The sequence below is a fragment of the Mauremys reevesii genome, linkage group 1 (assembly GCF_016161935.1).
Source record: "Mauremys reevesii isolate NIE-2019 linkage group 1, ASM1616193v1, whole genome shotgun sequence".
NCBI lineage: Eukaryota > Metazoa > Chordata > Testudines > Geoemydidae > Mauremys > Mauremys reevesii.
The window spans coordinates 218,058,795-218,080,491 of NC_052623.1; the positions used below are offsets into that span (position 1 = coordinate 218,058,795).

Genomic DNA, 21,697 nt, shown 5'->3' on the forward strand with positions numbered 1-21,697 from the left:
CTGCAGCAGCGGCTGCTCCTGAGTCCCGCTGCCCAGGTGGGGAGAAGAGCCGCCGCCTGGCCCCGCAGGCCACCCCCTACTGGCTCGGGTGGAGCTAGGACAGTAGCCTACTGGCACGTGTGGGGGGCGCCGCACGGCCGGGGCGGCATCGCCGTCCCCGCGCCGCCCGGCTGTTGAGCGCCTGCAGCTCCCCTCCTGGAGCCTCGCCCAAGCACCCGGCCCCTGCCGTGCAGAGAGCGTGCGGCGCCGCCAAGCCTCGCTGCGGCGCCTGACCCGGCCGTTCCCGTGGGGGCGCCCCTGGAGAGAGCTCGGGCCGAGGGCGCGGTTAGCTCCGCCGCGCAGTGTGACCCTGCCAAAGGAATCATGCGCAGGGACTCGCTAGGGCCCGGTGCTGGGCCAGGAGTTGGCAGCAGCAGCCTTTCTCCTACTTTACTGCGCCTAGTGAGAACACCACCCTGTTCTCAGAATGGAGCCTATGTACCAAGCATCAGGGTGCAGTGGGCATCATCCTCTTCTAAGCCAGGGCAACCAGTGTCTGACTCTAGTGAGGGACAGATCTACCTCAGCAACAGCTGTGTGAAGAGGCTGCTGGAGATTATAGAAGGGTCTGAGTTTCTCAGGCTGCAGGTGGAGGAAGGTGGCTGCTCTGGATTCCAGTACAAGTTTTCCTTGGACACAGTTATCAATCCTGATGACAGGTTGTTTGAACAAGGTGGTGCTCGTGTTGTTGTGGATGTGGACAGCCTCGCCTTTGTGAAAGGTGCAATGGTGGATTTCAGCCAGGAGCTAATCCGCAACTCATTCCAGGTGGTGAGCAATCCACAGGGCTGAGAAGGGCTGCTCGTGTGGAACATCCTTCTCTGTCAGACTCTGAGTGGACTCCTCCTTGGGTGTTGCTTGGGTGGACATTGAGCCAGAGACTGTCCTCAGCATTGTCTCCAAGGGTTTCTCATTTTGCTATTTTCTCAGCTTCCCCAGTTATCCTCCTCAATCTGTTATACAGTTACTGCAGATATCCCCATTTGCCTATTTGAACTGAGTCTGCAGCCAAGACCTATAGGGCTCTCCCTCCAAGGGTTTGAAATAGGCTTTAAATCCCACACAAAAGCATCTTCTGTCCTCTATGAAGCTCCAGGAACTGCTGAATATAATGAGTGGATGAACATCCCTTAAATCAGAACTTTTTATAGGGAACCCGTTGTTAAGATTTTGGCAGCTCATCACTGCTTAAGGCAAACAGTGATTCCCTTCTCTGACACTCCTGGGCCTGGGCTTCTTTTGAGTTTTCCCAAGGAGGGCCTGAATGTGTGTGGCCTGCGGGGAATCGGCATGTCTGCCCCCTCTCTTTGAGCTGAGACACTTTTTCAGACTCTCCCCCACCAGATGAGTCCAACAGCACTTCCCCCTGGTGGAAGAATCCTAAATTCCACCCTCCCACCCCAGTTACTCTGACCAGCTGATGGCGACAGCATGCTAAATCATCCCCAGCTCTCTGGGCTAGAGAGCAGCATCTAACCAGCCTTGTGACAGCTCCGGTTTGCTCGCTGGAGACATAACGAACCAGGAAAGAAGGCAAATGTCAGACAGGGAACCTCAGCTCACAAATAAGCACCCTCAGGGCTCCTTCTACCCTGCGACTGGGCAGCTGAATGACTTTAAATCTAGCTAGCTCAGTTGGTAGAGCATGATGCTCTTAATCCCACCATCATAAACTCAGGCCCTAGAGTGGGTGGTAGTGACAGCCCTTAGGTGTCACTCTTCTGCTAATAGTCACAGACCAAAATGAAACAAACTCTCTATGATCTTTGGCAGGTCATGTTTCTTCCTCTCTCTGAGCTTCAGTAAAACATGAAGAGAGAACAAATAGTATATTCTCCTCTTCCATTCTATCCCAGGCAAGAAGAGGGGATAATAACCATTTAACAAATGACTGCAGAGAGAAAAGTTTGGTCTTTATAAATAGGACAATGATCAATTGGTCTCCATGTCCACTGACGGTAGGACAAGAAGTAATGGGCTTAATCTGCAGCCAGTGAGATTCACGTTAGATGTTTGTTCCAAAGGAGATTGAAGTGAGGCCATTTTATCCAGATAGAAGAAAATTGTCATGTCAGGAGTGGGATTTGAAACCAAGTCTCTATGCAGAGACCAGAACATCCAAGAGATAGGAAAAAAGAGTCTTAAAACTGGTACTTTAGACCAGTCCACCATCCTAATGCTACAAAGAATATGAATTATGAACCCTAGTTTTCATTAATAGTTGATGAACTCTTTAGGGAGGTCGAGATGGCACATCTCTTTCAACTCCTAGAGACCTTCTACAGCACAGCTGATTTGTAGACACATTCACCTGGACCTAAAGTTACATGTTTCCTGGAGCTCCATGAGTTCTGAGGTGTTGTAATCTCCCTGCTCCCTTTTTAAGTGAACAAAAGATGGGTGCTGGTATTCTGAGAAAGTAATGGTGAACCTCAAAATCCTGCCCTGTGGGCCAGACAGTTAAGCAACCAGCACCCACAACCTCTACCATGATAGCATCCTGTCTGGCAACAACTCACTTACCAACAGCTGGGGTGTGAAATCCTCATTTCTTTGTTGTTCTATCACTGTAGTCACTGCTTTCCTATTGCTTGTCTGTATAATCTCTGTCTGGTTCTGTGATTGTTTCAGTCTGCTGTATAATTAATTTGTTGAGTGTAAACCAATTAAGGTGGTGGGGTATAATTGGTTAGATAATCATGTTACAACATGTTAGGATTGGTTAGTTACATTTCAGTAAAATGATTGGTTAAGGCATAGCTAAGCAGAACTCCAGTTTTACTATATAGTCTGCAGTCAATCAGGAAGTAAGGGGGGGAATGGGGGTAGGGGAATTGGAATTATGTTTTGCTAAGCGGGGGAATAGGAACAGGGAATGGGAACAGGGAAACAGACAAGCCTCTGTGGTGTCAGAGCTGGGAAGGAGGATACTGGGGAAGGAAATTGGAAGCATTGCTTGCTGGAAGTTTACCCCAATAAACATCTAATTGTTTGCACCTTTGAGCTTCATGCATTGCTGCTCTCTGGTCAGGTGAGAAGGACCAGGGAATGGGAGGGTGATGGGATAAACCCTCTAACAAGTACGTCTTTCAGGGTGTGAAACCCACTGGAACCAGTATAATTAAGCTGACCTAAGCCGTGGTTAGATAGTGTGAAATGAAAGGAAAGATTGTTCTGTCAGCGTAGCTATTACAGGGATGGAAAACCACTCCAGTCACCATAGCAACTGTCTATTCCACAGTGCTACAGCGGTGTCATAAGTGTAGCCAGTCTCACAGTGAGACCAGATATGGCTCTAATTTGGCTCTGTGGAGGCTCAGGGACTAAGACAACAGTAATGAAAACATACTAACACTTCCATAGTTGGCAAGGTTCAAACCTGCGTGGGGAGACCCCAATGGATTTCTAATCCATCACCTTAACCACTCGGCCACAACTACTTGATGTACAGCTGCTTTACTACACAATGATTCTGTTCTCACAGAATTGTCACTTCAAATGGCTCAGACCAGCTCCCCCAGCACACTCATGGCTGTGCATTAGTGTAAGCGTGTCCATGGCTGAACAGCAAGAGTTCCTGCCCATTTCCCTTCCGGCTGGAGCAGGATGAGAGTGTGTTTGTGGTTAACGACATTGCTATAGATTGTTGTTCATTCCCCACACTGACAATTCAGACAGTCCCTTTTCTATTCGAATCTCCACCATATCATGCCAATAGCCGGGGTCAGGATTTCTCTGTGGCACTGAAACTTTTCAGGGGGTTGGTGCGTGAGCTCAGCCTGATGTTTCGTGGACTAACAACAGCAGCATAAAGAAAGAGCTGAGCCAATATCTCACTGTCAGAGGTGAAGGTGGCCACGTCCCCTCTGTCTGATCATCGCCATTGTAGGAGAGAAGGTTTCAATGGAATTGAATGCCCTGGCTCAGACAAGAAACACAGGCAGATTTTTCTGTTCATGGATCTGTGCAAATGAAATTGTGTCTCTGTGTGAAACTGAGGAGGGAAATGAAATGTCCACATGGTAGCCCAGTGCCTAAAGGAATGTGGGTGAAGGACTCTGGCAGAGAAATTATTTAACAGGAATTTGTATCAATGTATTGCCCTGATTAAAAGCTATGGCTGTAAGGCAGCCACTGTTGTTAGTACTTGAACCTGCAAGGAGACACCTGAGTGGGTGTCAAGTCCATTACCTTAACGAGGGGTAGTTGATTATTTTGTCAAGATCCAATTTTCTTGGTCAAGGTCTAGTCAATATCTAGATGCCAGAGAAAATAATACACTGATGATAATAAGAAGTATATAGAAATATTTTGCAGTCACTATGGGCATAACTATGATGATTGTTTCGTGTTTCACTCTTTATATCTGACACCACCACTGCCTTTCCCGTTAGTCTTGTAGTTTACCAAGGGTAAAACTAAATATCTCTTCAGATACAAGGGAGTGTTTGTGTTCATTCCTGCTAGCTACTCAGGAGTTTAATGTAGCTGTTTTCAATCCTCCGGCTCTGCTGGGATAAGTAGCATTTCAGGCTGTCACTGAATTGAAGAAGGGAGATCATTTTTTGACAGGTTATGCCTCCTCTTAAAGGTGTTTGTCCGGCTGGCAGCCCTGGTTCCCAGGTCTCTCCTGAGGGAAGAAAGTTTCTGTGCAAAATACTAAAACTTTTAACAGAGAGTAGGGCAAAGCGATGGCCACATGAGGGGGCCAGTATATACCACAACATGGTTCTTTTATGTGGGATGACTCTGAACACTGACAGAACTCCACTACCTTGTGTTTGAAGAAATGTTTAGTTTTGCACTTGGGAACCTATAAGGCTGAAGCAATTTTATGGATGGTGACACCACGATTGAAGGGTTATTTAATGTTGTAAAAATTGTTAAAAACACTTGGCTTAAACTTGAGCTGCCTGTTATTAAAGGCTGGTTTCCCCACATCAGTTCCATAAGCTCTGCTAGAAACACCCTGGCTTCTCTCCTGTCTCGGTGGGAACTAAAGAGAATCGTCTCCTGCTGCCCTTGGCTCCAGGCTGGTTTTTCTGCGGAGGGGGCGTCGAATTGATTTGTTTGCTGTTGAGAAGGGAGCCAGGCCAGTTCTCAGGGAACGAGAACTCCCAGCAACTTCCCAGCCCAACCCAGGCTGCTGCCCTGTCCCAGCCTCAGTTCCCCTGGGGGCCCTGCATGTTTGACTCTAGAGCAGGCCGGGAGCAGCAGCTGAGGCAGAGGACAGCCTGGGCTAGGCAGATGCTAGCAGCAGAGCACCAGAGGCCTCTACTAACTCCCTCCTCAGCAGCAAACAATCAGTCCCCACCCGCACCCCGGGACAGCAGCCTGGAGCCAAGGGCAGTGCCGAGTGGGGGTTTCTTTTTTTCCTCTTCCTGGGGTGAGCAGGGACCTGGGGGTGTTTCTAGCAGGGCAGTTGGAACTGAATTGGGGAACCAACTTTTAATAACAGGCAGCTCAAGTTCAGACTAATTTTGTTACAATTTTCTTTAGAATGTAAAATAATTCAAAAGTAAACAGGCAGGAATGATTGGAACTCTTTTCTCCCAGGCATAGAAAGAAATGGCTTTTTAGCTTTTCATGATACGGGAGTCAGGTTCGTTCACTGTTCAGAATCAATCTGCACAGAAGCCTGTTGTGTTTCATTTCTTAGATTCTGCTGCCATCGTGTGGCCATTTCCTTCCCCTCCTTTCTGTCCAAAGCGCAGAGCCCAGTTCCTCCAGGGAGAGAAGGACATCTTTCTTCTTTCCTTCCTCAACAGCCCCCTTCCTTGGAGAGCCCTTTGCTGGGGTTTGGGTCGGGAACAGCCATTCCTGAGGATTAATTTCACATCATATTTTGGTGTTGATATATAGCTTTTATAGCCAGACTAGATCACTAGGTACCTCTGCTCTGACCTGATTCATAACAGAGTCCAGAGAATTTTACCCAGTGACTCCTACATCCACCCCAAGATCTTCTGGCTGAACGAGGAGGGTTCATTCAGAAAGTCATCGTGTTTGGATGTAAAGGTGTGAAATGATGGGGAAATTGGCCCTTCTTTCAAGTTTAAATGTTGTAACTTCTACATCTAGACCGGGGTGGCCAACCTGAGCCTGAGAAGGAGCCAAAATTTCCCAATGTAACTGCCAAACGTGCACCTTTGTATGCAACTCCTGAGTCAGTTGTGAACCTTCCTATCATTGTCATTATCCCTTTGAAATAATGATGGTGAAGGACACTTGGCTCTATATCCCAATGTGCCCTGGACGTCTACTGGTTGTATTAGCCAATCCACCATTCAACACTTGCAGATGGGCACCTCTGTATTGTGCCTGATTCTTGTACAGCTATGAAAGGCTGGTAGATGCTGATATTTCCCCCTCTTTTTAACCAGCACTAATACCAGGCCAGGCCAGTGCTGGGAAGAGAGAGAGAGCAGCAGGTTTCCTGTATTGTTTCCTGCTCTTTTTTCTTGACTAGCTTCACCTCTGCACCAACTTGTGCTTTTTCTTGTGTGAGTGTGGCTAGTTCAGTTGGTAGAGCATTTGACTTTTAATCTGAGGGTCTGGGGTTCAAGTCCTTGGTCTGGTGATAAACTTCTCCCTATGATTGTAAAAATCTGACTTTCTGGTGTTACTCTTTCTTTTCAGGATTTTGCCTTTCCTAAGAAGGGCCTTTGTGTGGGGGTGGATTGAAGGGGCAACTTCCTGACATCCCCTCTGTCCTTGCAGCCTGGAGGAATAAAGTCCTCTGGGCATATAGCTTGTTCCTTCCCTGCACACACACAAACACACAGAATATCCCTAAGGAATTAGAATCAGCTGCTGCCTTCCCCTGTCCTGCTGGATCCTCAAATGAGGATGCTCTTCAGCCCACACCCATGTCCCCTCAACTCCCAGTGCCCCTCAGACCCAACCCTCAGCCCCTCCTATGCTCACTGCTCCTCACTCCCAACCAGAGCCTGCTCCTCTTCACCCTTCTCCTCTGTCCAAACCCACAGCCCCCTCCTATTCCTAGTGCCCCTCAATCTCAACCCACAGGCCCCTTCTCCTCACGCTGCTCCTCAATCCCAACCCACAGCTCCCTCCTTCCCTCCAGCAGCAGGTGCTTCAGAGCCCCTCAGGAAGATTTTCTTGCAAGGTTTTGTGTATGAGTCTGCATGTGGATTTTACAGTATGTTGGAAATATGTTGGATTGATTGCCTAAATGATCACTTTTGGCTGGTGTTGGATTCCCAGTCTCCTTGTTATTGGAGCAGGAGAAACAAAGGGTTGTTATCCTTGATGTGTGAATCAAGGACTGAACCCTGGTTGTAAACTAAATAAGCTGCCCACAGATTCTGACAGCCATAATGAGCATTTGGTGTGAGAGCTCAGACCTGCTCCTGTCCCAGAGGGTGGGGGTCATCTGTGAGTGGCTTGGACTTCTGACCTATCAGCTCTTAACTCTCAAACTTTCAGTAACCCTATTATCAGTGCCTGTGAGTGTTATTTAAACCATAAGAAAAACCACACTGGGTTAGACCAAAGGTCCATCTAGCTCTGTATTTTGTCTTCTGACAGTAGCCAATACCAGGTGCTCTAAAAGGATCTCAACAAGGCACCCCTGGGAGTTGAACCCAGGATTTCCTGTTTACAAAACAGGTACTTCAACCAGCTAAACCATGGTGCTTGCTTGGAGGTAAGGGATGGTGTCTGCTCACTTGACTTCCTGCATCCCCACCTGGGCCTGACAAGCTTTGCTTGTGTTTGAATTCTGCAAAGCAGAGGAGCATGTGAGGTTTTCCTTGCAAGCTCTATGTGTTCGTGTGAATCTTTGGCCAGGTCTGCACTACAAAGTTATTTCAGCAGAATTATATTGCTCAGGTGTGTGAAAAACGCACTATGCTCCCTCAGTTGGCAGCTTGTTGGCTGGTGCACACACTGCAATGCCACGTCTGGCGACAAAACTACCCTGTTTTGGTTACAAAATAAAACCACTTCGATGAGAAGCCTAGAGCTTTTTCCAGCAAACTTAAAGTGACAGAGTGTCTGTAGATGCTGCTGTTCATTATATCACCATAACTGGCCTCTGCCAGTATCCCACAATGCCCTCTGTGAACTCACCTGCCCTGCATTCCTGCTACAGAGCCATAGGCCCCTCCCCTTTCATAGGTCCATGAAGTTCTGACAGCTGAGCCTGCTGCTCTGCTCTGGAAGCCAGGAGCAAATCACTGCCGTGCAATGCTGCTCTTTCCCACATTGTGAACACAGAGCAGGGTGGGGGGAGCTTCCTTACAGTGTGGGGGAGCCACCGGCATCTGAATTGTGACACTCCCATTACACCCCTTCCCTCGAGGAGGCTCTTACCTTCTAAACAGGGACAGCTGTTTTCTAGTAAAATCAAGAAAAGGGAAGGAAAAAACTTGAAAGAGGTTCCTCCTGGCGCTCACGTACGTGAACCCGACTACTCTCTCAGTCCTCAAAGAGAGACCTGGAGAACAGGGGCGGCTCTAGCAATTTCGCCGCCCCAAGCACAGTGGCATGCCACGGGGGGCGCTCTGGCAGTCGCCCGTCCCACAGCTCCGGTGGACCTCCTGCAGACGTGCCTGCGGAGGCTCCGCTGGTCCCGCGGCTCCGGTGGAGCATCTGCAGGCATGCCTGTGGGAGGTCCACTGGAGCCGCCTGCCACCGCAGCATGCCGCCCCAAGCACGAACTGTGATGCCCCTATGACACCCCTTCCCTCGAGGAGGCTCTTACCTTCTAAATAGGGATGGCTGTTTTCTAGTAAAATCAGAAAAGGGAAGGAGAAAACTTGAAAGAGGTTCCTCCTGGTGCTCACGTATGTGAAACCAAATACTCTCTCAGTCCTCAAAGAGAGACCTCGAAAAGGAGACTTGCTGAAGCAAAGCCACAGGGGTCTCTGAGGTTTCCCTGACCCCTCCCCCCTGTCCTGCCTGGCTGATGTCAGCATCTCTCTGTGAGGTCACCACCTCCCCATCACCTTTGACCAATAGTCTGAGGTCCTACAAAAGGCCTTTGTGATGTCACTGCCACACCCCTCCCTTGCTGTGCCAATGTCCTGCCCCTGGCCAGGCACTTTGGAGGTTTGAGCTACTCCCTGTGGATCACCCCACTCAAGGAGCGTTCATTCTAGGAAGCAAGCTGGCTAGACAGGAAAACATCAGACGCTGCTCCCAATGCTAGACTCAGTTTTTCAGAAATTAGTCGACTTTATGGCCAGAAGAGACCATTAGAGCATCTAATCTGATCCCCTACATAGCACAGGCCTCCTCTATGACACAATAGCTACTTTTGGGGCAAACACATTACAGAAAGGCATCTAGTCTTCATTAAATGACGTCAGGAGATGGAGAATCCACCACTTTCCTTGGTAGCTTGTTTCTGTGGTGAATCAGCCACACTGTTGAATATTTGTGCCTTAGTTGTAATATGCATTTGTCTCTTTTCACCTTCCAGCCATTAGGTCTTGTTATGCCTTTCTCTGCTAGATTAAAGAGCCCTTTAATAACCAATATTTTCTCTCCATTAAGGCATTTCAACACTTCAATGAAGTCACCTTTCAATCTTCTTTTGATAAGCTAAACAGGTTGAGCTCTTTCAATAGCTCACTAGAAGGCATTTTTCTCCAGCCCTCAGAACATTTGATGGCTCTTTACTGCCTCAGCTCCAATTTCACAACAAACTGAAGCTCTATACAAAGGACTGAATGACCCATCCCAGCTATGGATGTACTCCAGAGACTTGATTTGGACCTGCAGAGTGTGCGGTGGAAGCTGTGCGGCTCTGTTCATGATGGCCAAGGAACGGCGGGGAATTGTTGCCTTCTGTAGCTTCCACAGGAGCCCAGCACAGACAATCTGGATAAAGCAGCGGAAGCTGTGCGGCTCTGTTCACGATGACCGAGAAATAGCGTGAAATGGTTAGGTGAAAGAGTAGACAGAAAGAGGAGAGGACATTCGAAGTGGATTCAACACACCAGGAGACAGGCGGTGCACCGTGCTGCACCATCTGCTGGCAGCATGGCATCTGCCATAGCTTTCACGGAGGGAGGAACGAGTGATGGCACACACCCAGAAACACCCACAAGAATATATTAGCCCCATCATGCACTGGGAGCTTAACCCACAATTCCAATGGGTGGCAGAGACTGCGGGAACTGTGTGATAGCTACCACAGTGCAACACTCCGCCACTCGATGCTAGCCTCGGTACTGTGAACGCACTCCCCCAAATTCACACGCTTTAGTGGGGACACATAACATTGAATGTATGAACTCGATTCAGGAAATTTGAATAAAATAACTTTGGGGCACTTCGGCGGCAGGTCCCGGAGTGGAAGGACCCCCTGCTGCCGAATTGCCGCCAAAGACCTGGAGCGGAAGAATCTCTGGGGTCCCGGGCCCCGTGAGAGTTTTCCGGGGCCCCCGGAGTTAATGAAGGACCCCGCTCCAGGAGCCCCGAAAAACTCTCATGGGGGCCCCTGCGGGGCCCATGGCAAATTGCCCCACTTACCCCCCCGGGTGGCCCTGATGGGACCTGGAGCTACTGTTATTTCAGGACTCCTGTGAGACCCTCAGCTGGTCAGTTTGCACTCTGCACTCATTGCTTCTCTCTCAGAACTCTCTCTCCTCCCGTCTCTCTGCTGCTCTCCTCCCCTAGACATTGAACCCAGCCCTTGCTGCTGCCAATGCCAACTGGCAGAAAGGCCTATAAGTCCCCTGCCTGAGGGGAGGCCAATGCATGTGGGGGGCCATAAGCAATATGATATTTTCTGTCTTATTCTCTATCCCTTTCTTAATGATTCCCAAGATTCTCTTTGCTTTTTTGACCATCGTTTCACATTGACTGGATGTTTTCAGAGAACTATCTGCAGTGACTCCAAGATCTCTCTTGAGTGGCAACAACTATTTTTGGCCTCGTCATTTTATACGTATAGTTGGGATTATGTTTTCCAATGTGCATCACTTTGCATTTATCAACAAATCTGCCATTTTGTTGCCCTTTCACCCAGTTTTGTGAGATCTTTTTGTAACTCTTCGCAGGCTGCTTTGGACTTAACTTTCCTGAGTAGTTTTGGATCATCTGCAAATTTTGCCACCTCGCTGTTTACCCCTTTTTCCAGATCATTGATGAAGATGTTGAATAGTACTTGTCCCAGACCCCCTGGGGGACACCACTATTTACCTCTCTTCATTTTGAAACCTGACCATTTATTCCTACCTTTTAACCAGTTATTTATCCATGAGAGACCTTCCCTCTCATCCCATGAAAGTGTAATAGAGCAGAACAGGGCTTCCTTGGGAGGGGGAGTGAATTGAGAATACATCAGGGGGTTGTGCACATTTATTGTCCTGGTGAAAAAATGTGTCTGATACTCAGTGTTTGCTGCTCCTGCCGGCTGTGATTGCTGAGGACATTTTCCTTCTCTTCTCCAGGGTCTCTCTTCTGCCAGATTCTCAGCAAGTCAGGCTGCCCTGCAGACTATAGCAGAGCAGTTTGGTAATAGGCTGCAGGACTCACCACGTAAGAATGTAGCTGCTGTAGCACCTTGACTGATCATCGGCCAAATCCTGCAGCCCTGGCAGCCCAGGATAACCTCCCACTGATGACAATGGGGACTGAGCCTTTGTAACTAGCTGCTGGTACCTGCGGTCTCAGCTGTGGATTAAACTAGTGGCAAACACAGCTTCAGCCAAAGAAGTGAAGGATGTAAGTGAAAGAGCAGAGCTGAGCATCTGGGGAGCTGCTGCAGTCCCATCACCACAGCTGGAAGGGAGAAGAGGAAAAACTTCCTAAGGTGCTGGGAGCAGCACTGAGAAAAGGAAGTTTGTCAGTGAGATCAGTAGCAATAAATGTGAAATAACGGAGTGCTTTCCCCTCTGTGCCGACATGGTTGAATTGTGTTATTTTACTGTGAGATAAAGCTTTAAAATATCCTGGTCTAATTTCGGGATGGACCTGTAACCATAATCAGTCTCTGTGGGAAGTGGCCTCTAGATAGTCATCTTTGGGAAGAGCTGACTGAAGAGCCTTCCAGGAGATCCTGGCTTGGCCTGCCAGCTCTTCCTTGCAGAACCTGGCTTTTCTGTCAGGCTCCTTTTTTTATTTCTTCTCATGAAAAGAAAAGACCTCACTGCACAATCCTTGTAAGTGCTTGTTCAAGACACAGAGAACCTTCCTTGCAGCTAAGTCTTGGAAAGCGTTAAATGGTAAGTCTGGAGCTGATGGAAAAGTTACCATGACTCAGAGTTGAGCTGAAGTTGCTGTGACTGAAACACAGAGCACTAATCAGTATCTGATGAGAGCAGCTTGTGGGAGAAGCACATATTAGAAGCCCTCTGTCAGCTCAGCTGTGGCTTTCCGTGCACAGAGCCAGACAGCAAAAAGTCTGCAAGTCTTGAAGAAAATGGGGAACATCTGTACTTTGGAATTTGAAGGTGTAGTCTTAGACCATCAAGTGGAATGGTTGCAAATACTCTCTTAAAGAAGGTATCATGGTTTAGTAGGCTAAAGCACTTGTTTAGTAAACAGGCAATCCTGGGTTCTGTTCCCAGTGGTGTCTTGTTATATGGCTTCTGTCTCCTCTGCTCACACTTTTCTGTGTTTTCCTAGGAAACAGAAGAGACCTCCCTTGGCAACCCAAGTAATTGCTTGTGAAAGAGAAGGCTTCTTTCCAGAGGAGCATTAGAGAGAATCAAATCCTCAGTCTGGAGTTGGTGAAAAGGCCATTGCATAGGCAAGGAGTTTGCTTAGACTGCAATTGCTGTGATTAAGAGCCTGTGTAATGTGCCCATGCAATTTGCTGGTAATATCTATGCACAGAGACTCTTCTAGAGGGTTCTTTGCAGGAAATGGAGAATTACTGTCCTTTCATTTTATTGTTGTTGATGAAGCATTGGGAGAAGTCCCAAAGAGTGGCACCGTGGCAGAGCTTGCCAAGAGACCTGCTGGATAAAGAGCAGATTCAGGATCCAGCATCCAGTGCTACCTTGCTGAACGTGCCTCCTCTTGTCACCTTTTGGTCAATCTTTTTTGTTAACGGAGAAGCCCGACTCTGGCTCGCCATACAAATGCTTGCAAAAGAAACCGGTCTTTTTGCTGACAAGTGTCGAAAGGAGGCATCGGATAAACATGGAAACAAGATCAAGGTCGCTGTAACTCATCTTGCATCTGCAGCTCTTGAAGCGACAAGGCACTAAGCACACTATTCCCACGGCTGGTCACAGCTGGGTCTCTGTGTGGTGGGATCTGTGGGGTACAAACCCAAACTGTGGGACTGCTCTGTCCTCTTATCTCTCCAGCCTGGGCTGTGTCTTACAATGCTGCACTAATGACAAGCAGCAAAACCCCTCCTGGTGCTGTGATTACTCAGCCAACAACATGCAGCAATGCACACAACTTAGTGGCATGAATGCCATCATATCTCCCCAGCCCTCAGCCTTGCACCTCAGAAATGTACCGTCTTACACTGCCCAAAACCTCTTGAAAAGTGCAAGCTCATTAATTAATTCACCACTTCCTCAAAAAGAAAGTGAACATGCACCAGCCTTTTTAATCTGAGCAGCTTTCCCAAGCACTTTGGACAATTTCACAAGTCAGTGTAAAACATTAAAATAAGTTTAACTGCAGAAAGATAGATTTTAAGTGATTATAAGTGTTAGACACAGAGGTCAAAGTTGGTTACATAACAAATGAAAATAGAATCTCAGTGTGACATTCTATACCTTTGGGGAAGCGTGCTGTAACCCCCCATATTCCTCATTTTCATATAAACGGGATCTTACATATAAAGCATGACTTGCAAGGTATCAGGGGAAAGGATATGATCTGCTGAAAGTCATTTCTCTACCCATATATGTATACCATTCATGCATATGAAGTTATGAGAATTGCATAGTGTGGTTGTCACTATGCTGTAAGTTGGGGGAATCAGCCAGATATTAGCTCCCCAGTGGCAACAGCAAGGAAAGTAACCAATGCCCAGACAGGGTGTCAAATAACCCATCAACAGCCATTGTCCAGCAAGGGAGCTACAATGCAATGACTCACCTGCATGAGGCCACACGAGGGGAATTGCTCAACCTTGCTTGGAGAGACGCAGTGATGCTCACCTGACTCTGAAGGGGGCAGGGGGCAAAGCCAAGAGGGAAGAAAGGACATGATAAAAGGAGAAACATTTGCCAGGCTTTTCCTCTCTCTTCCACCTCCACCTACAGACTTCAGCACACCAAGCGGCTGAGGAGCTGATGAAAGGGGAGAGCCTGGCTGAAAAGCAACCAGCCAGCCTGTGGTGAGAAGCATCTAAGTTTGTAAGGGCACTGAAAGGGTTAAGATCAGCTTAGAATACGTTGTGCTTTTATTTCACAAAAACAACGAGGAGTGCGGTGGCACCTTAAGGACTAACATTTATTTGGGCATAAGCATTCGTGGGTAAAAAGCCCACTTCTTCAGATACATGGAGTGAAAATTGCAGATACGGGCATAAATATTTATTGGAGCATGACATGAAGGGAGTTACCTTACAAGGGGAGAACCAGTGCTGAAGGCCAATTCAGTCAGGGTGATGCGGTCCATTTCCAATAATTGATGGGGAGGTGTCAATACCAAGAGAGGGAAAATTGCTTTTGTAGTGAGCCAGCCACTCCCAGTCCCGATTCAAGCTCAAATTAATGGTGCTAAGTTTGTAAATAAATTGTAACTCTGCAATTTCTCTTTGAAGTCTGTTTTTGAAGTTTTTTGAATGGCTACTTTTAAATGTATTATTGAATGTGAATGTGTAAATGTGTTCTTGACTGTGTAAGTCCTGAATGGCCTAGTGGTTATGAGTCCTGGTTTTCCCTCAGACAGACTGGGTTCAATTCCCAGTGTAGGAAAAGTGCAGAGCTTTTGCTCAGAGGGGAGAAAGGAATGGGAAGGGATCCTGCCAGCAGGAGAGTTGGACAGTTTTAGGAGAGGATCCCAGAAGGGGGAGGCAAAGGTCTTAGGGGAAATCAAGGAAGGATCCCAGCTGTGTGGGAAGTGGACACTCTGGAGAGCACAGGTCTGGCATGGGGACTGGGAAGAGTGAGTGTGTCCCTCTAAACTCACCAAGGGCAGACTAGGCAGGATTGGAAGAATTCTGTGTTTGTTGGTAAATGTCAATTTCTGTGTAAACACATGACCCAATGGCAAAATATTTCCATCGATAATAATCAAAATTGACAGATGGGCAAAATAAGAAACATGCTGCTTGAGAACTTATCCTATTCTAATCCTATAGGGGTCCCTTCTGCCTTAGGTGCCAACATGTGGGTGTTTCATTTCCCTCCCCATTTTCACACAGAGACACAATTTCCTTTGCATGGATCCATGAACAGCAAAACCTCCCTGTGTCTCTTGTCTGAATCAGGGCATTCAATTCCATTGAAACCTTCTCTGCTGCAATGACAATGGTCAAACTGAAGGGATGCATCCACCTTCCTCCCCTGGCAGTGAGATATTCCCTCTCCTCTTCATGCTGCTGTTACCCTTACCCTTAGAGCCCCGACCAGGGTTATTTTATCTACTACCGAAGATCCACTAACCCGGAAATCCTGGATGCCCCATCTTCTCGGGCATTGGCACTCTCACTGAAGGACTGTCTGGATATGTGGATTCTCTGCTCAGACCCTATGCCACCAGCACTCCCAGCTATCTCTGTGACACCACTGATTTCTTGAGAAAACTACAATGCATTGGTGACCTTCCAGAAAATACCATCCTAGCCACCATGGATGTAGAGGCTCTCTATACAAAAATCCCACACACTGATGGAATACAAGCTGTCAGGAACAGTATCCCTGATGATGCCGCAGCACAATTGGTTGCTGAGCTCTGTGCCTTTATCCTCACACACAACCTCCAGATGAGTGGCATTGCTATGGGCACCCGCATGGCCCCACAATATGCCAACATTTTTATGCCTGACCTGGAACAATGCTTCCTCAGCTCTCGTCCACTCACGGCCCTTCTCTACCTACGCTACATTGATGACATCTTCATCATCTGGACCCAGAGGAAGGAGACTGGAAAAATTCCACCATGATTTCAACAGCTTCCACCCCACCATCAACCTCAGCTTGGACCAAGCTACACGGGAAGTCCACTTCCTAGACACCATGGTGCAAATAAGTGATGGTCATGTTAACATCACCCTATACCGAAAACCTACGGACCGCTATGCCTACCTTCATGCCTCCAGTTTCCATCCTGGGCACACCACATGATCTATTGTCTACAGCCAAGCACTGAGGTACAACCACATCTGCTCCAATCCCTCGGACAGAGACCAACACCTACAAAATCTTCACCAAGCATTCTCAAAACTACAATACCCGCACGAGGAAATAAGGAAACAGATCAACAGAGCCAGACGTGTACCCAGAAGCCTCCTACTACAAGACAAACCCAAGAAAGAAACCAACAGAACTCCACTGGCCATCACCTAGAGTCCTCAGCTAAAACCTCTCCAACACATCATCAGGGATCTACAACGCATCCTGGACAATGATCCCACACTTTCACAGGCCTTGGGTGGCAGGCCAGTCCTCGCCCACAGACAAACCACCAACCTGAAGCATATTCTCACCAGTAACTGCACCATAGTAACTCTAACTCAGGAATCAATCCATGCAACAAACCTCGATGCCAACTCTGCTCACATATCTACACCAGCGACACCATCACAGGACCTAACCAGATCAGCCACACCATCACTGGTTCATTCACCTGCACGTCCACCAATGTAATGTGCGCCATCATATGCCAGCAATGCCCCTCTGCTATGTACATCGGCCAAACCGGACAGTCTCTAAGGAAAAGGATAAATGGACACAAATCAGATATTAGGAATGGCAATATACAAAAACCTGTAGGAGAACACTTCAACCTCCCTGGCCACACAATAGCAGATTTAAAGGTAGGCATCCTGCAGCAAAAAAACTTCAGGACCAGATTTCAAAGAGAAACTGCTGAGCTTCAGTTCATTTGCAAATTTGACACCATCAGCTCAGGATTAAACAAAGACTGTGACTGGCTAGCCAACTACAAAAGCAGTTTCTCCTCCCTTGGTGTTCATAGCTTACCTGCTAGAAGAGTGCCTCATCCTCCCTGATTGAACTAACCTTGTTATTTCTAGACTGATTTTTGCCTGCATATATATACCTGCCTCTGGAAATTTCCATTACATGCATCTGATAAAGTGAGTATTCACCCACGAAAGCTTATGCTCCAAAACATCTGTTAGTCTATAAGGTGCCACAGGACTCTTTGTCACTTTTTACAGATCCAGACTAACACAGCTACCTCTCTGATACATGATCAGAGCAGCTGGTGGGAGAAGCACATGTTAGAAGTCCTCTGTCAACTCCGCTGTGGTTTTCTGTGCACAGAGAGCCAGACACTTGAAGGTCTGCAAGTCTTGAGAGAAATGGGGAACCTTTGTACTTTTGGAATTTGAAGGTGTTGTCTTAGACCATCAAGTGGAACAATTGCAACCAAGTGTTCGTGGAAGGTGCCATGGCTTAGCTGGCTAAAGCACCTATCTTGTAAACAGGAGATTCTGGGTTCAACTGCCAGTGGTACCTTGTTGTGTAGCTTGTGTCTCCTCTACTCATGTTTTCCTCTGTCTTTCTAGAAAACAGAAGAGACTTCTTTTGGCAATCCAAATAATTGCTTGCTAAGGAAAAGGCTCTTTGGAGAGGAGCATTGGAAAGAATCAAATCACAAGCCTGGAGATGATAAGGCTGCTGTGACTGGCATTGCCAAGATAGTTCTTCTTCACGCAGCGCACAGTCAACTTGTGGAACTCCTTACCTGAGGAGGTTGTGAAGGCTAGGACTATAACAATGTTTAAAAGGGGACTGGATAAATTCATGGTGGCTAAGTCCATAAATGGCTATTAGCCAGGATGGGAAAGAATGGTGTCCCTAGCCTCTGTTCGTCAGAGGGTGGAGATGGATGGCAGGAGAGAGATCACTTGATCATTGCCTGTTAGGTTCACTCCCTCAGGGGCACCTGGCATTGGCCACTGTCGGTAGACAGATACTGGGCTAGATGGACCTTTGGTCTGACCCGGTACAGCCTTTCTTATGTTCTTATAGTTGCTTTGAGTGCAATTGCTGCAACACGAGCCTGGGCCACACATCTTTGTGATTCACTGGGGATGTCTACACAATCTCTGCAGGTTGTGCAGGAAATGGAGAGTTACTGTCCTGTTACCTTCCTTTTGAGTGTCACTGATGAAAAATTGAGCAGTTAGGAGAAAAGTCCCAGAGATCAGTACCGGATTTACCATGGCACCAATGGCTCCATAGCGCCAGGCCCATGCTCAGAAGGGGCCCATAGGACTCACTTCCTCCCCTCTCGCAGCGCTGCAGGAGTAGAGCCTCAGGGATCCAGCCTGGGAGCTGAGAACCCAAGAGGCCCTGGGAGCTGTAGTTCCTTGGCCAGATCCCTGCCCATAGAGCCGGCCCTGGAGCAGGAAAAGAACTACATTTCTCAGCATTCCCTGGCAGCTATCCCGAGGAAAGGGAACCGGGGGGAACACTGAAGCCCCATGCACCGCAGCTTGCTGTGGATGGAAAGCTGGCTGCTGGAAGGGAGTGGCAGAGTGAATGCGGAACAAGTGTGCCCAAGGAGTAGGAGGCTTTGGCCCAGATATCACCCTCAGGAGACTTCCCCAGGCTGGATTAGGGATGCTGGTGTGACCCCACCTGGCAGCCCCCCAAGAAGGAAATGGGTGGACTAAATGGACAGTGTGCCTCTGTATCTGAAGCCTAGTAAGGGAGATATGTGGGTCCCACTAGATGTTAAAATGAAAAGTAAGAGAGGGGAGGCTCTACTACAGGGGTAGGCAAACTTTTTGGCCTGATGGACATATTGGGGTTGCAAAACTGTAGGGAGGACTGGGTAGGGAAGGCTGTGCCTCCCCAAACAGCCTGGCCCCAACCCCCTATCCACCCCCTCCTACTTCCTGTCTCCTGACTGCTCCCCTCAGAACCCCTGACCCATCCAACCCCCCAATCCTTGTCCTCTGACTGCCCCCTCCTAGGACCCCCTGCCCCTAACCAACACCCCCTGCTCCCAGTCCCCTGACTGCCCCGACCCCTATCCACAGTCCCGCCCCCTGACAGGACCCCTGGGACTCCCACGCTTATCCAGACCCCTCACCCCATCCACACCCCCTCCCCCTGACAGGCCCCCCCAGGACTCCCAGGCTTATCCATTCCCCCCACCCCGTTCCCTGACCATCCCCCAGAACCTCCACCCCATCCAACTGCCCTCTTCTCCCTGTCCCCTGAGTGCCCCCTGGGACTTCCCAGCCCTTATCCAGTCCCCTGGCCCCAGCCCCCTTACCATGCTACTCAGAGCAGCATGTCTGGCAGCCGTGCCACCTGGCCAAAGCTGCTCGGCAGGAGTGTGTAACCCTGCCGCCCAGAGCACTGCCCGTGCGGGGATGCAGGGGAGGGGAGACAGTGGGGGAGGGGGCGGTGGCTAGCCTCCCTGGCCGGGAGGTCAAGGGCCAGGCAGGATGGTCCTGTAGGCCGAATGTGACCCACAAGCCATAGTTTGCCCACCTCTGCTCTACTAGAGGACCTGGGCAGCTTTAGATACAGTACCAGGCACGTAGGCGGATTTCCACATCTGAGGCATGGAAGCAGAAACTGGCTTTTCCTTTCCAGATTTATCCAATATTCAGAAAGGGAATCTAGCCCCTGCCTTCCAGATTTGAACACTCTCAACATTTAGGAGGGCTCAAGCTCAATTTGGGCAGCTGGTACTTCATTTCTCCCAAATCAAATATGCTGATCCACTGTAACTTGGCTGTAGAAAAAAGTAGGATAAAATTGACCAACAAATGCTGGGGTCTTCCCAGTGCTAACTAGGACTGGAATTGCTATTTTCAACAGCCACTACCATTTTGTTTTAGTTTGGTTTGTTTAAAAGGAAGAGAGTAATATTGCATTGGCCAGTTCCCCATAGAAACGAAGAGTGGAACAAAAGAATAACAAAGGCCCCTCAACTTTTCCTCATTTATGTAGGACAGTCTTATAATATGCATCCAGATATCCTCCAATCACACAAGCTGAACATTGTTCCACTTCACCGCAGTTCTGTAGCCATGTGAGAACCCAGTCCTGTCTGTGTTCCGTGCACATCCAAAACTCCTACTGAACTCAGAAGTGCCCTGCTTTCATGATCATACCTGATATGTTCAGCCCTTGTAAGCAAAGCAGATTCACATTTAGTAATTGGGTGTGAAGCCTCTCAGAAAAAGTTAGCTGCTGTAGGAGGTGTTTTATTCACTAGATAACATGAGACCTTCCTGTTACACTAGTAAACCAGTGCCGCATAGAAAGCACTTTGCTCCTAGAGTCTAGAATGGGGCCTTTGCTTCTATACACAGCCCATTAAAGACAGTGAAAAGACTCCCACTCACTTCAACAGGCTTTGGACAGAACTGGTTATACACGGGGTAACTCCACTGTCTTCATAGGGTCCTGGTCCCATAGGAGAGGGGGGCATGTGAGCTTGTTGCAGAGCTGCTGCTCAGGGATGGAAACCTCCTGGTACCCCAGTCTCCAAAATCATCCAGGCTGCACTTTTGGCACGACTCTGTGCTAGCTGAGGGGTGTGTGGGTATTGGTGGCCTCTGCTGCAGGTGATGGGAATCTCAGGTATTTAAAGCCATGGCCTAGAGGAGGGAAGTGCCTAACTGCAGAGTCTGCAGCTGCCTAGGGCCAGCGCTGAGGATTTAGACTCCCTAGTGCTGCCGTTGCAAGGTTCAAGCATGCTCAGCCTTGGAATTGCCACCCCCTCCTGCGGCTAGTAGCTGCAGCTGTCTAAGGCTGGCCTCTGGCAATTGGCCCAATGGCTACAGCCAGAGAAGCTGCAGGTGGCTCTGTGACTACTGGGGGCCAGTAAGCTAGAGCAGATAAAGACACTGGAGTTAACCTCAAGGGACAGAGGTCACCAGCAGGAAAGGAATGTCAAGGGGAGCAGGGAAAGAGGGAGCAGGTCAGGCTTGCAGAGGGAGAATAGCCCCACCTGGGTGGGGAGCATGTCCAAAGCAGAAAGGAAACAGGCATGGGGAGAGGTGGTGGTGACCAGGTAGCAGACTAGCATGTAGATGGGAGCAGAGGGAGAAAGGCTGGTGTCTTCAGATTCCCAAGGGCTAAGTCCTCACTTTTGGGAAATGGTGTTTGCAGGAGGCTTGCTCACATGGCAGGATGGGGGCTGAGGGAGGGATCTGTCATAACTGATCAGGTATCTGCTGGCTGTGGAACTCTGAGCTGAGACTAGGACCACATGCCGTGACTGGTGACATGGGGGGTACTGGAGACATGGCTAGAGAAGGTCTGAATGAGGAAGGAGATAAAACTGTGGGGAGTTTCCCCTGATCACTATGAAAGTTCTGCTCCCTGTGGACACTGGTAAACCCACATGGGGGTACAGCTCAGTGAGAAGAACTGGGGGCTGAGGGAGCTGTGTATGGCAATGCATATGGTCATGCAGAGGTGTGTGGTAAAAATGTCTCTGACGTTCAGTAGCGGGTACACTATGGCACCAATGGCACTGCCACACCAGGCCCACACTCGGAGCCCACAATGACTACATGGAGGCCCACAAATATGTTTGGTGCTGAGGC

At 48.6% G+C, this 21,697-nt stretch overlaps 1 pseudogene; it reads left to right on the forward strand.

Moving 5' to 3' along the window:
* Nucleotides 1-363: 363 nt before the first annotated feature.
* Nucleotides 364-1,149, forward strand: LOC120370154 (annotated as a pseudogene).
* The last annotated feature ends 20,548 nt before the right edge of the window (nucleotides 1,150-21,697 follow it).